This window comes from Micrasema longulum, unplaced genomic scaffold, assembly GCF_059751315.1.
Source record: "Micrasema longulum isolate JH-2025_06_02 unplaced genomic scaffold, ASM5975131v1 h1tg000472l, whole genome shotgun sequence".
Lineage (NCBI taxonomy): Eukaryota > Metazoa > Arthropoda > Insecta > Trichoptera > Brachycentridae > Micrasema > Micrasema longulum.
The window spans coordinates 346,328-361,090 of NW_028277670.1; the positions used below are offsets into that span (position 1 = coordinate 346,328).

The window sequence follows — 14,763 nt, forward strand, 5'->3', positions numbered from 1 at the left end:
CATGTGTTTTACATCAATAATGAGTTCACAAAACTTCATATTCACACACAAAATATTAAACTCGATAAAATCTTTGCTACAGTAATCTTGAGTGCATTCTCATATGTTAATGTTCTATACGCCATATTAAAAAAGCGGAGAGAAAGGGTTGGATACATTTTTTAATAACTGTTCCTGGGTGGAGTTTTTTCTAGGAGAGAAAAAAAAATTCGCATGCCGTTCCGAATACTTGGCGCAATTTTCTAAGCGGAAACGGTGCAGACTTCCGGCGCTGGACAGAAATGGGGGACAATACAGCGACAGGTAGTAAAAACGACGCCACAAGCCTGCGTCGTGACACTTTTAATAATATTTCGCGGAGGTTTTGTGGATAATTCAGACTAAAACAATTGGAACATTTTATCACTGTGAGACATTTTATCCGAATTTGAATGATTATCGAAATAAAATAATAATATATCATCATGTTAAAACATCGCATCAATTTATGATATAAAAAAAACAATTATTCGTTTGTTAGTATTTGCTCACAAACAAATATTTAAAATAGAACATTTAGTATCCGATAGTTTAAAAATGTAGTTGAAGTAATAATTTAAAAAGATTCGTGCAATTAATACTATTATTTGGAATTGTTTTATACGAAAAAAAAGAACGTGTTGAATTTAATACTACTACTAATGCTGAAGCATTTTTTTCAACCTTGCGAATCTAGAAGGTATGAGAGTTGATTGTCGATAAATAAATGCTAAGACACGGCTTAACAACCCATCAAAACGCCATAACGACCCGAAAGGTCGTAAAACTCTAGGAAGTTTAGTCAGCGTGAAAGTCACATTTGTTTTCAAGATTTTAAAAGTTTTTTGTCTGTTTGAAAGCGTTAATTTTTTAGGAGGTCCATCGCCGCCTCGACATATGAAACCGGGTGGCCCACCCCCTCCTGGCGTTGCTTCGCGCATCGGGCGCCGCTCGGACGTCCGCCGCATAACAATCTCATCTCTTTAGACGTACAGCTTCCCATACCCCCGAAGCCCTTCCCTTGAAAGCCTCCCCAAAGAGGTGGCTGCTCCCGTTTCCGCTCATTCTACCTTGCAGTGACTGCTCCTCAAGAGGTTTGCATTTAATACAATTTGAGGAAATAGAAACTTACTTAATTTTGAGACGGAATTTTGTTATCCTTTTTTGTAAAAGTCTACGCATCCGTCGATGAACTTTCTAAGAATCAGATGATTAGCCAAAGCGCCAACCCCTACAGTAAGAAGCAATATTATCTCTACTCGATGTCTCCCTTTCAGCCCGGACATGGACAGAATAACTAACATACGCAACAACATATAATAACGAATGTTTACACTCTAAAATTTAATCAACTTAAATTTAAAAACTCGTTACATCAGAAATGATAATCTAGTACTACAAATGCTTCCAGGGACTACAATAAATAATTTAGTGAAAAAAACAGAATTTTTTTCGCTACCCAGAACTGAAACAGATTCAAAAGAGAAGCTCATTTAAACATTTCTGTCATTATTCATTTATTTAGTTGGCGTTTATTTTGTAGAACTTCATATTAGAATCTTGATATTTAAGTTTAACACTTTATAAATTGACATGTTCCATTAATTTTGTTTTTGAAAACGAAAAATCGTACAAACGCTTCGTCTTTACTAAGGTATTTTCAAACGAATGTGAAAATTCAGTAGACTTAAGATTATACAACTCTAGGTATTTCAATAATAATTTGACGCGTCATGCGTGGCGTGTGTTTATTATTTTTATGGGAATAACCAATAGTTCAGTGCAAAGCAAGGTGTAAGTACTTAATGATCGGAAATTAAGGTATTGATATACTGCATATAAAAATCTACCGTCTATTTTATCTTCTCATTCGTTAGAAAATTCCCTAATAAGGCGAAACCATTGCCGATTTGTCGTTTTAAATAAATAAAACAAATAAAATTAGTAGACTTATATCAGTGTTTGATTTAAATATATATTTTTTTATTATTATTGGTAATTTGCTTAGGATTGAGTTTGATTTCATAATATATTGCGAAATTGTTTTGAACAATTGGTTTCTAAAAAAAACATTGACGTGTATATCAGCTTTTAATTTGTTTCATGAAGGCTGGGTGTGTTGTATATGTGTGTTATTCATATGCTTAGCAATTAACTTTATACATTATACTAAACCATGCTGTTTATGATTTTTTTTACAGTTTGACGCGTGACTTAGGCATCATGAGGTGACTATCTAATTATGTAAATATCCGTAGCAAATATTGGTTCCCCATGGATTCAGTTTTATGGTTTTTCTTTCTCCGGTCACACCCTGTCGTTTAAAAAAACACCCTTACGGTCAGGGTGGAAAAAACATAATGCGGGTGTAGAAATATTTACATGGTGCTCCGAAATCAATTGCTTTGCTCAGCATGAAAATATGTTATATTCTGTACACTAAAATCATGTTTTTGTAAATGTGTTTTAACACAAGCAACATATTTTTTTCTGTGACACTCTTTTTTCTTTCTAATAAAGAAAGTAGTTATTTTAATTATAATCAATAATCATTATTTCCTTAGTCAGAAGAACTGCCAGGAAAAGTATATGTATAAAAATATTATTTTTATGAAAGTTCTTTACGCAGGAATAGATTCTACTTTTAAATTAGGAACAATAATTTTATTCCTTGAATTGTAAATCATCGACGATTGTTGTAGATTCAACAATTGTTTTGAAGTAAACAAACATAAATCCAAAAAAAGTAAACCGAGAAAAGATTACTTTGCCTGGTAATGTTGTGGTTAACGTGTTTGCTTACATGCTTTAGGTCCTGGGTTCGATTTCTGCCAAGTTGAAAATGAAATGTTGGTTTCAAAGATATACAGATCAAGTCTGAAAAATAATCGTGTGCTAGAAATACCACATTGTAAAACGAGGTTAGCACAGAGACATGATTTAAACTAAAGATATTAACTCTTTTTTACTATGATATATTTTGTTACCCTTTAATAATAAGGAATAATTGCTTGTTTTTTTATATTTTTTATTTAGTTTTTTTAATTACTATCAAATAAAAAAGAATTCTAATTCTTCTAATCTTTTGCAAAATACTTCCTTTTCTCTTTCTTATATCATACAAAAAAAATAAACTTGTCTATTTATTATAGAAGCATAAAATTCATCAACATTTCTTGTATACCCACGAACGGGCAATGTCTTTGTGGGATATTTTGTTTACTATTTTTACTGTTAATGTGTATTTCGTTGCTTTTAATTATTTTTTATTTTTTTAATACTCTGTTTTATCTTTTATGTAAAAAAAATATAATCATAAAATAAATATATGTATATATGGATGTCCCAGACTATAAGGGCAATTTTTTTTTACAGATTGAGACACGCATACCCTCTTTTTCGTTTACTATTCTTACAGTTAATACGTTTTTCATTGCTATTTAATTATTATTTAGTTTTTGAATACTCTGTTTTACCTCTTAAGTATATTGTGAAAAAAAAACAAAAAAATATAGTAGTAAATAAAATATAAAAATGTGGTTTTTTACATTACATTTTCATCCCTGATACTATGAAATAAGCTCAACATATAGTTAAGTGGCTGATACATTCGTTCATCATGTTTGAGGTCTTATTCAAATTCCTGGTTAGACCGACAATGCATACTTTTTAATTAACATTTTTTCGGGATTTTTACCTAAGAGTTACCATCGAGTACAAAGTATTCATCTAGGGTTCTAATTCTGTTTTACGCATAGTGAATTCTACATCAGATTACGTAAAAGATTATCAAGACACGTCTTATTTGGAGAACCAATACAGAACTTTATCCTCCATTAAATAAATGCAGATAAGAGGATGATGTTTTGTTTTGATATAATTTTAAAATAACATCCTGTATATTTAAAACTACGTTTTTACTTGAATCGGAATAGTAACACAAAGTTCTACATTACACTGAAATTTTTATCCTGTGAGTCCCTCTATTCTTTATAGGAGGGGGTGGTAAGACGCCATCACTCCATTGGCATGGGGTGAGGTAAAGTTAGGAGGTGGGCAAGGGGAGTTTTAAACTAATATCGCGACACTTGTCAACATGTGTTGTTAAAATCCATTACCGCCCCAAAAACATAACGCGAAACAAAATAATAAAATAAACGACGTAGAAAAATATCATTACATGTGTATATGAATCAAGTAAATGTGTGCATGAACCGTAATATATCGCTTTGAACAGATTTTAATAAGTAATTTAAAATAGGCCTCGTGGTGTTGTGTTCTGCGCATTTGCCTACCATGCAAGAGGTCTCGGGTTCGATTCCCGTCATGGTCGACATGATATTTTTATTTAAAAATTTGTTTTTAAACTAGAAAATTTCCTAGTCCCAGACTGGTACCTGAAACGTAAGACTGATCATGTTATCAAAACTGATCAAGATACGCTGCGATTTACCAAAGTAGTATCCTATGCACCATTTAGGTGCGGAAAGGTAATGATGATGATAATGATGATGATGAATTTACAATATAAGTAAGTTAACATTTGTATGTCCTACCCCCTTGTCAAGGGTGTCATAAGTTAAAAAAATGTGTTTTGAGTTAAGTATGTGATTTAATAGAATTTAGAACGTAATACACAGTGTTAAACTGACAAAAGTAAAAAATTCATTATAACCATATACAGAGTGTATAATGACACTCAAAGTGTCAAAATGAACAATTAAATATATTTTTTAATAAATAATGATTGTCGTTGTATGTGTATTACTATTTAAATATATTAAGTAAATTATTTTATTTTATTTTGTGTTAAAAAATTGCAAATGTTAAAATTTACAAAGTCATTTTTCTCAGTTTGACGCATTTAGACTTGTGGCACTCTGGACAGGGGATGCGATATAACCACTCAAAAGGGGTCTAGAATTCCAACTGTCAGTGTGCTCAATAGTTACAGGAAACATATCAGTTAAACTCTTATTTTAATAAACGCTTTTTTAATAATTTTATTTTACTCTGTAGCTGCAAGACATGCTGCAATCTAGCTCCTATCTGTTATTGAAATAAATCATAATTTGAAATTTCCCGTGCGCCTAGTAGCTGCAAGACTTTTTGAGATATTTATTTATTGTACAGCATCCAGAAAGTGATTTTCACAAAAACGGCTCTAAATAAATTATCTAACTTTAAATGTACAGACTTTTCCATGTCTACCGATTTCGGGACGTACCCATCTCTTCTTAGGGACAACAGCTATACTAACATGTCTCAATTTAAAGAAAAATTGTAATAAACTATATAATAATTTATTTGGTAATTTAGTCATTTTGTGTCCCTCTTGTTTTTATGGATTTATTTATTTCAATTTCTTTCCATTGCATTTGTATTCTTTTTTTTTCTCTTTTTATATACACGCTATAACCATATAGTTTATAGTTTATAATTACCATATTTGTATATTTTTCATAATGTAAAAGCCTGCTAGGGCGTTTAAATTAAATAAAAAAATAACATCAACGAAAATAATGGATAGTTTTGAGGTCTGATGTTTGAACCCCACTTTACTCTAACTTGATTCCCATTTTTAAATCTTGAGTTATTTACATCTCGTTTAAAATGACCCCAAAATTGAAATATTTGGCTAAATCCCAAAACGCAAACAATAATATTTTTTTTAAACATGCAAATTTCACTATTGCAGTTTAGTGGAGTGATATGGCTTTCTCTCCTCTCTGCTTACCTTTACGGAGATGAGGAAATACGGAAGCTTGGGCATTTACATGACCTATTATGCAAGAATGAAAGAAATATAGATCTTAAAAGATATCAAGAATCAAAAAATTGTTAAATCTACCATATATTTTCTTTTCAAAAATGTTTTTATAGTTGGATGTTAGAAATATATTAAATTATATATATTATTTTCATCCCTCTAAATATACAGGGCGATGATATTAGAAATTTGAATTTCTTTTATGCTAGTTCCATCTGATTCTAAGGCGCCATAAAGCAGTATTAATGTTAGAGAAAGGGTCAAACTGAGCAACGTGTGGGGAATATTTTCCAGTCTCAACGGATTTCAGATTTTAACCCTTTGTACTCCTAAGACATAAATGATCATTTAAAACAGTATAGTCGGTAAAATATACCAGTGATTTATTTTTTAAATCACAGCAGGTCTAGGACCTTATTATAACAATTAAAAAAATATATGGCGAATTACAACACAAAACATTTAGGCTAGTATAAAAACACATTTATTTTTTGTGATCTTGCCGGGTATAGAATCTGTAGCCCACCGTGCGCGAGGCAAACGTCTCGGCTATTACACAAACGAGGCTGCCAAAATAATTAAAACTAAAAAAAGTATTTAATTATTAACAATTTCCTTGATTGAACTGAAATTCGTTGATTTTAATTATTTATCGGCGGCCTCGTTGCACAGTGTTCAGCGCGTTTGCCTACCATGCAAGAGGTCTCGGATTCGATTCCTCCCCATGACTGACATGAAATGTTTATTGAAAAAGGTGTTTTTTCACAAGTCCTGCAAGCACCTGCGGCGTAAGACTTTTTCACCTTTCCTTCGTGAAACAAAAACTATCAAGATACACTGCGATTGGTATGCTAATGCAGTGCCCTTTGCACCATTAAGTGCGGAAAGAAAATGACGATGATGCTTTTTTCATTTTAATTCCACCATCAAAACGACGATATTACAAATGATTGTTACTACGCTAGAATTGGAGTACCATTTAAACTTCCGTGTATTATTTGATACAGATAAGAAAATAATGATAGGAAATGTTTGTTGAATCAAAAATGTTTTCAGTACGACCAAATGTTTGTAGACTGTGGTACTCGACTGCCCTTGTCTCATTTTAAAAGGTCATATATGATATTGTTCTGATATTATTGTGTCCATGTTTACTGCATTTTTTTTCAAGTTTTAGTTCTTCGTCTACAATGAGGAAGTTCAATGGTTTTTAATTTTTTTTTATTTGTTAATAGACTATTAAACTAAGTAAAAAAAAAATTATATAACGAATTATCAGCGCTTCGATTTTTTAAAGTTTTGTATTTCTGAGATAACTCCGCGTGTAACATCAGAGGTTCATTTCCGCTTATTCTCATTCAGTTTTTTCCATTGGTCCAGAAGCGACGAGCAGACCTAAAATCTTCCATAGCTCTCAGATCATAGGTTGATTTACATGAACCAGTGACGTCATTCAAAGTAGTGCGTTTTGATTAAAATATTTTTTATTATTTTTTCCGTACATTTAAAAAAAACTTTGATCTACAATTTAGCCTTTAATTTTTACCCCGCGAAAACATTTTTGTATCCAATTTCCCGTAGGGCTGAAGTTCCTCATTATCAGTATTATATCACTGTCAATTTTAACGTAAATGCAATAGCACGCCTGCTTTTATTTTGGCAACGACAAAAATGAAAAAAAAATCAAATGAAAGGGGTTTTGGACAATGGACAAATTATTTCCCGGGAGACTCAAGTACAGACGAACGACTAGACGAAAATTACGCTCGAACGATAACGATTATTCAATCTTCGTCATTGTACGTTCTTCCCAGACCAAACACAAAGGTTAACTATCTGGTAATGATACGATTCTTAATCGTCTTTTGTATTTTTCTAGACTTTTTTTCCCTCGTCTGATCATTCGATGCTCTATTATAAATAGGGTTTTTGACGCATACGTGCGTAAACACAAGACAAATGTTATATGTGACATATTGATGGTTAAATTTATATTTTATTTTTTAACATTTTTTTTTCACTCACTTTATTCATTAAAATAAAAAAAATCCACCAATGCATGGCCTGTGCGTGGCTATACTTAATCGAAAATACAATATGAAATCTTGTAAATCTAATAAGTGAAAAAAAAAGCAGAGAGGGTAGAACACCTTTTCACCCCGTCTTTGCATACAAATCGTGATTCCTCTACCTACGACTTTTGACATGTCTATCTATGGTGTATTAGATATGTTTTTACCTGGTCTTTCTCGATCTTTCTCGTTTTCTGCATTGATTCTGCTCATTTGCATTGTAGTTGTTTATCTAAAAACTACATCACCAAGCAAATATGAAATAATTTATAATTTTCCACTGGATAAATTGACAGCGGGGATTTGATTCTCAATTTACCGGACAAAAGAACCACTTATTCGATTTCTCTCATGTATTCACGTGACCATGAAGATGAAGAGGATTGGGGATGAAAGAGTTATTTGTTGTCGAATTTGAGCGATTGCAATTTGCATACGACCAGTTGAACATTTAAAACTTTTTGACAAAATAAAATGCACTTACGCAACTGTCAAGTTTGGCAATGAATGAAAAAAACTAACCGAGTGAATATAATACTTAACACATTTGAATAAAATCGAAAGTGTTTGAAATATTTAAAACGATATAATTCCATATGCGTTATATCATCAACTTTGTGTACGATCACTAATTAATTTAAGTAAAATCAATTCTTCAATAAATATGGGTTTTCGTTTGTAAATGGCTTTTTTTCACTTAAATATATATTATTATCCGTTTCTCTTTTTTTGGTTCCCTTTTTTCTCCCCTTCCAAACTCATTAACATAATGTCCTTTTTTAAAATTAATGTTAATATGTGTATTACTCGCAATTAAAAAAACAGCTCTATTTTTAAAAATTCATAAATGAGGATTAATTGGCTCAGGCCGTATATGTAATAAATAAATAAATATGTTTGTATCTTTAAATATATATTTATGGTTTTTTAGTACAAAATTTTGACCAATCTCTTCTTCTGAGCAGTCTGTTTTTGGTTGGCTGAAAGACATAGCTTTTGGCTATAAGTCCGCCAAAGTACTTATTCTTTGTGCTGGAAGTTTTAAATAAACATGTGTTTATGTATACACACAAAAACAATGTTTTTAATTGTTTTCAATTTGCATTCATATTTGCTTTTCAATTGATAAAATAATAACCCAAAATTATTATTCTAGATTAAAATCATCGTCTTTAGAGTATCACTCTCTTCAAATCTGTACCCCGTGCATGCCACGTGGTATAATCACGCCAAGATATTAAATGATAAAAAACCACCCCTTCTAATCCGATGCACCCTTCGTATTATGTTGAATTATGATATAAGTACGCCTAACTTGGTCCATCTGTTTATCATGACAGATATACTGAAAAGAAAAAAGCCACCCTTATTCTTTGGATTTAATGATAAAGGTATCCTATGAACGCGTGCTAAAATAATGTATGACTTGCCTTAAAAGGGTAAAATTAAGATGTTTAAAATTAAGGTACATCTTCATTGTTCATTTACTTACAGATCAAACCTACCATAATTTATGCATATTATTTTTTCATTGAATAATTTTTAAAGGTAACACATAAAAACAGCGAAGGAGGAGAAGCGAAAATGAAAGTCTTTAGCTGGTTTATGTGACCACTCTAAATACCGTTAAAATAATCGTACACATATTAATAAACGTTTTATTTTATTGACTTACCAAAAATTTACAAATGAAAGAACAAAAGCAACAAAGGTGTTCAAACATAGGCAGAATTATAAATATTATAGTGCTGTCGATTTTTCTAATAGCAAAACCAAGCATTTAAGATGCCAGCGGTGTTATCACTCCTAACTTGTGATGACACACTTGCCATGTTTGCCTAGATCATACCACGACATTACCCATTGTAAATTTGGGTAGATTTGAAGATTGTTAAGGTTAAATTAATTTAATGTATAATTTATCTTAAATGCCAATCTAGAGCTTGCATAAGCCTCTTAGTTGGCTTAAAAAAATATCGACGCTAAAAATAAAAAAGTTTTTAAGCGACATGTAGCAACTTAACAAAAGAGTTAATCGAAGTTTTTTTAGTAAAATAAATAAAACAACTTTATTTTAAACCAATATATATATTTTTTTCACCTACTGGTTTCAAAGCTAAACAAGTTTCTTTTTCAAGGTATATTTAACTTTCTTTCCCATTTTATTTTATGCTGCCAATGAAATTAATAAATCAAGTCTTTTTTCTTAAAAGGATGGTAATGTGATATAGACACGTTTGAAACTAGACAGCAGTGGAATAAAAAAATATTGTTTAATTGAATAAATAAAAAATAAAAAATTACTGGTTAAAAACAATGTTGTTTTATTTTTATATTTTAATGAATAACCACAAAGTTAGTGCTTCAAATATAAATTAACACTAAGTTTTTTTTTTAATTCATAAAAAAATCTCACACTGAGCGTATAATTTTGTCATGGTTTCTGCATGATTTAAATATTTTTTTTAAATACAATATTCTTTATTAATTACAAAATATTATAAATCTTTCGTAAAATTATTATATTACGCTTGGTAACTTTTTCCTTTCCAGCGTCGACATATATTATACAGTGCGTAAAGCAGTCAATGCAGGCAGGTCATAAGCCCTATAAATGCAAATATTTATTCCGTTAAAATATTATCCATCCCTGTTTAATATATTGATGTTGATAAATCCCCAGGGGAAGAAATCTAGTCCTTGTCTAAAAACATTTTGGCAAACTAAAAATACTGTTGATTTTAAAATTATTTCAAGTAGAGAAAATAAAAGTCTAGGCATTTACAGGGCTTATGAAGTGTAAAACTTTATTTAAAAAAATGTCTTCAGGCGTTGTCTAATAAATCTCACCCATATGATAAAGGTTTCAGCTATATTACTTCACAAAAGTCAAGAGATGGATGAGTTGAGGAAGTGCAGATGTTTGAATATAAGAAGAATGGTGAATGTTCCACAGTGTGTAAAATGGCCACTTAAACCAGTCAATGATAAGTCAAAAGACCTGTTAATGCATAGATGTCCATATTATCTCCACAAAAATGTTTTCCCTCTCTGTTGCAACTAATTAAGATCTAAACAACTCCCCAGGGGAGAAATCCAGCATGTCTATAAAGATTTGGACTTAATCAAAACATTGTTGATTAATTTTAGTACATTTTTGTCACACTTTTGAGAGTACACGTGTCATATTTGCTCTTACAATTTTTAATATCACTATTTCTTCATTATAATAACTTCTTGTTGCAATAAAGGATTTTGCCTGGTAATAAACGACTTAATGTACTTCTACCTCAATGAGATTGTAAAAAAAACATTTAAATAAGCATAATAGATCTCAAATCAGGAAGGGATAGTTTTGTTTGTCAGCTGCCTGGCACGATCTATTATAAAAAAGTTATTATCTATTATTTATTATTCAAAAATCTAATAATGGAATGTATAGTTCTATTGCATGTAATATATTTTGAATAAAAAAGTGCGTTCATAAAATTAACTCAAAATGTTCAAAATTCTATTAGTCTTAAATAACTGAGCGAGAAAATGGACCAAAAGCTCTAGTAGGTCGAACCTTGAACATCCTGATTCAAAGTCCGCGATACTAATAAAGGACCACATTAAGTCCCATTTTCAATATTTTTTTGAGTAAAATACATTTTTTTAATAATTTTTTTCTGTACCTTTCACTCTTTTTAACATTTTAACATTTTTAACATTTTTTTTTTTTTAGCACCACAACAGGCCAGGAGGCCTAATTACAGTGGTGAATTACATCACAGAGCACCCAGGCTTGAGAAAAATCACATTTTAATTTTTGTGTTCTCACCGGGAATCGAACCCGGAACCTTCCGTGCGTGAGTCAAGCGTCTTGACCACTACACCACGGAGGCCGCCATGATTGTGATCAGGTGCATGAATTATAATAGATTCGTGAGTAAAAAGGAACCAGAACCTTATACGAGAGCTTTCTTTCTTTTAACTTGATGGTTACTCTCAGGTAAAAGTTCTGAATAAGAAAATCGAGTCGAGACGATTTTGCCTCGTTCTGTAGTGGTTGACGCATTCACCTATCACTTTTGAGGTCTCAGGTTCGACTCTTGGGATGGTAGATGTGGAGTATTGGTTTAGAAAGCTTTTTAAACGGCAGGATTTTTTCATTCCTGGACCTGCATTTTAAACGTAAAACTGTACATTCTTGTAAAAGACGATTTACAAGAATGTACAATTTAAAAATATTAATTTTATATTTTAATGTGTGGGAAGAATTGTTTTAATTTTTTACGCAGTTTAAGTACTTGCAACCACCTATCTAAGTGCTTCTATTCCTTACTCGAATTTATTTGACTTACAACGTTTCGGGTATTAAAAAGTGCCCTTTTATCGTTCGCCTGTCACTTGTTATTCATGGTCAGTCCAGATTACGGTGATATATTCGCGGTTCACCCATTCCTATCGACGAGGAGAAAGGTTTTCATATGGAGATGGGAATGCGAATGGGGGATGTACGGTCATTGAGCGGGGGTTGCGAATCCTCTTATGTTCGGTAGTTGATTTTTTTGGTAAAAAATTCAATGGACAATGCGGTGGAACGAATTGTTAGGGTGACCAAAAGTCAGCATCAATAAAAATAAGAAACAAAATAAAAAAATCCGTTGTGTCATATAACCGTGTTACATAAAACTGTGTTTGAATACAGACCTCGCATATTCCACATTCATACGTTTTGTCATTATGACATGTCTATCTTCAAGTATTTGCTGAATTTTGTCATGCCATGTCTTTTTCGGTCTTCTTCGCTTGCTGTGTTCATCAACATTCACATCGTAAATAATTTTAGACCTTCTTTTACTCGACATTCTCGATAAATGTATTGTTTTGTTTTTGTACCACAACAGGCCTTGATGCCCAATTACTATGGTAAATAACAACACAGAACACCCAGGGTTGAGAAAAATCACATGCCAATTTTTTGTTCTCACCGGGAATTGAACCCAGAACCTTGTGTGTGTGCTATTGTCTTAAACCATCATACCTCAGCGGTCGCCAAACCGACTTCTTTATTGATTTATTCGACAGCTTACCCACCACATACCGCACACCGCATCTGAGGACATAAGTCTCCTTGGCGGTGCCCACATACACGGAAAATTTGCTCGTTGTCAAACGAGAAAAGCTGCCCGAAGGAGCTCTCTGAAATCTGGTAGCCTTAGCATCTTTGTGCTGAAAGAAAGTAATCCAGAAGTACATAATATGTACTTCATTGGATTGAGAAGAGAGGGAAGTGAATTCTTCACTGACTGGGATTAAATTGATTGGACATGATCAATTCGCCGAAATGATTACAAAACTTTTTAAAAGCCTTGAAATTCTTTTTAGAAGCCACCAGATCTGTATATCCGACAGGACCTATAACAGGGCCACGGATAGTAGCGAGAAGCTCCATTCGGTAATCATAGAGAAGGGGAAAGGGACAAGACCACAGGATGTGTTCAGAAGATTGGTTAGGATATCCGCAGCAGCACGAAGGAAAGTCAACAATATTAAAAACAAATAATTTTTGATTAAATTTACCATGACCTGATAAAAACTGCGTAGTCCAGTGATCGGGGATAACCCAAGAAGATTCTAAGCGCTGACGGATTGAAGGAAAAAAAAGAAAGGTAACCCTCCCTGAAGAGGAAGATTCCCATCGCGATTGCCAAGCATTAAGAAGAGAATTTAAAGTCATTTTTCTAATATTTGATTGAGACATTCGTTTAGTTGGGAGTTGATTTATTCGACAATGCTAATCTCAGCCTTACATAATCTGCGGATCTGGACATTTATGCACCTATCGGACATAGTTTAACCACACGTTTATCTGAAAGACCGCATTTCGACAGTATTTGGTATTGACCATGTAATTTAGTTCCAGCAGAATATGAATGATGTACTGTTAAACCACTCGATGTGCTTCGACTCTACATGAATTTTTTAGCCTGTCGTCTAAGTTTGTAGATACGAATTAATATTGATTGTCACTGTTTTTTTAAAAATGTGTCACTGTTTCCAATATTTTTTGATTCAACATTCCGTGCGTTTTTTTTACTCGTAAACATGTTTTTTCAATAAATGAATTTCGGAAATTTCATCATCTCTGTTGAGAAGTCTGTCTTCACTAGCGATTTCTGTTCCGGCTTATGAAAAAATAGCTTAACATTCAAAAGACTTGAACATATTGATATCATAATGTTTTTTCTGAAAACAGATTTTAGTATTACTAATGAATGCATTTTAAATTAATATGATTTGATAAGCTTTGTATTTCTAATAACGAAAATTTTATTATTTGTTGATTTAATTTATTAGAGGCTATTTATTGTTTATGAATATATCGTTTCTATCATTTACTGGGTGAAACAAAATTAACATAAAAAAATATATGTATATTATTTATACATTCTGTACGCGTTTCATTGAAAAAAAATTTTTTTTTAAAGGGTTATTCTTACTGAAAAATATAACGTAAAAAAAATAATTTATTATTGTTATAATGACTTGTCTTGCAGTTATTTTTCCTACGACGCCCTTGAGGTGATTTTTAATTATCTATGCAATTTTCCTATTTTGGCTGAAAATATATACTAACTTTTTTTATGCAACTGAACCTATGTCAATAACGTACAAATGCAAATTCTTAATGTTTTTAAGAACGTGTTATAAAAGACGAATAAGAGAGTAAAAGGACAAACAAATAAATATTCAACAGAAAAAGCGTAAAGTGACACCGCATTATTCTCATAAAGGATTGAGAAAAAAAGTTTAAAAAATTAAATCATAAAGGCGGGTTTACATACGACCCGTCCGTGCAAAGGTGGGGTCAGACGAATGAATAGGCTTATGCTAAACAGACATTCTAGCCACGTG

General features: G+C 31.9%; 1 protein-coding gene across 1 annotated transcript in view; it reads right to left on the reverse strand.

The window, feature by feature from the left end:
• Nucleotides 1–14,763, reverse strand: part of Cph (BCL11 transcription factor chronophage) — a 123,977-nt gene that overhangs the window by 4,174 nt on the left and 105,040 nt on the right. The window lies entirely within an intron of this gene.